Source organism: Lipotes vexillifer, unplaced genomic scaffold (genome assembly GCF_000442215.2).
Source record: "Lipotes vexillifer unplaced genomic scaffold, Lipotes_vexillifer_v1.1 scaffold250, whole genome shotgun sequence".
NCBI classification, from domain to species: domain Eukaryota; kingdom Metazoa; phylum Chordata; class Mammalia; order Artiodactyla; family Lipotidae; genus Lipotes; species Lipotes vexillifer.
This window is the reverse complement of record NW_006785198.1, coordinates 78,390-80,007: the sequence shown is the minus strand read 5'-3', so window position 1 is coordinate 80,007 and position 1,618 is coordinate 78,390. Positions and strand designations below refer to the sequence as shown.

Here is a 1,618-nt window from a genome sequence, read left to right as displayed (position 1 = left end):
ATATTCCATTGTCTGGATGTACTTCAGTTTATTTATCCATTCACCTACTGAAACAACATCTTGGTTGTTTCCAAGTTTGGACAATTACAAGAAAAGCTGCCGTAAACATCCATGTGCAGGGTTTTGTGTGGACATAAGTTTTCAGTTTCTTTGGGTAAATACCAAGGAGCACAATTGCTGGATCATGTGGTAAGAGTATGTTTAGTTTTGTAAGAAACTGCCAAAGTGTGTTCCAAAGTGGCTGTACATTTTACATTCCCACCAACAACGTATGAGAATTCCTATTGCTCAACATCCTCCCAGCATTTGCCAGTGTTGTGGATTTTGGCCATTTTACTGGGTGTGTAGTGGAATGTGTTTTGTTTTGTTTTGTTTTGTTTTTTTGCGGTACGCGGGCCTCTCACTGTTGTGGCCTCTCCCCTTGCGGAGCACAGGCTCTGGACCCACAGGCTCAGCGGCCATGGCTCACGGGCCTAGCCGCTCCACGGCATGTGGGATTTTCCCGGACCGGGACACGAACCCAGGACATGAAGCCCTCTCACTGTGGTTTTAATTTGCATTTCCCTGATGACATGTGATGTGGAATATCTTTTCTTTTCAATACAGGGCTTTTACTGTATCTTTAAAGTATCACAAATATGTCTTGGGAATCATTCAGCATCTTGTTTCGGTAGCTGGACATCTTAAAACTTTATCAGCAGCCTGCTGAACTGTTCCTTTTTCAGAGACATAGATACCACCCAGAAATTTTCTGATATCCTTGTTTTTAACTGTTGTGGCTTGCTGAAAAAAAGCAGCTAAATTTGATTTAAGTCCACTGCTGTTTCCTTCAAGAATTAACGCATCTTTCTGGGCTTGAGATACGGAGCAAGCAACTCCTGGCCTCATCCAAACTTTGTGGATCTATTTTTCACCCAAGAAATTTTGGATTTCAACAAGAGACACATTCTTCTGAATAACAGCATTGATGGGGAAGTGAGCATACACAGCCTCATCTTGTGATGGAAGCCCAGGGTGACACTCTTGGTCATGCACTGTACGTGACTACAGATAGTGCTAGAGGTACCAGTCCCTTTCTATTTCCCCAACATTTGTCAGCCTGGAGCGTCTTCTTTTCCTTCCAAGGAAACTGAGTTCTACTTTGATGTGACTGAAATCCTTCTTCAGGATTCCTCTGGGGCCCTTCATAATAACTGTGTGTTCTTTCAGAGTAATGTCAATATTTTCTAGAATGTGGACAGCCTGATTGCTGAGAATGGTCTTCATTCTTGCAGTAGATGTTTATTTGCCATCTGTATATCTTATTTGGTGAGTCTCATTAGGTTGTTGGCCCATTTTTTATTGGTTTGTTCATTTCCTTATTGTTGGGTTTTAAGAGTTCTTTGTATATTTTAGATAACATCCTTTATCAGATGTGTCTTTTGCAAGACATTCTCCCAGTCTCTGGGTTGTCTTCTCATTCTCTTGACATTGTCTTTTTTTTTTTAAAAAAAAAACATCTTTATTGGAGTATAATTGCTTTACAGTGTTGAGTTATTTTCTGCTGTATAACAAAGTGAATCAGCTATAAGCATACGTATATCCCCATATCCCCTCCCTCTTGCGTCTCCCTCCCACC

At 41.1% G+C, this 1,618-nt stretch overlaps 1 pseudogene; it reads right to left on the bottom strand.

Moving 5' to 3' along the window:
• Nucleotides 1-654: 654 nt before the first annotated feature.
• On the bottom strand, nucleotides 655-1,266 carry LOC103077729 (60S ribosomal protein L9 pseudogene; annotated as a pseudogene).
• Between the last annotated feature and the right edge of the window lie 352 nt (nucleotides 1,267-1,618).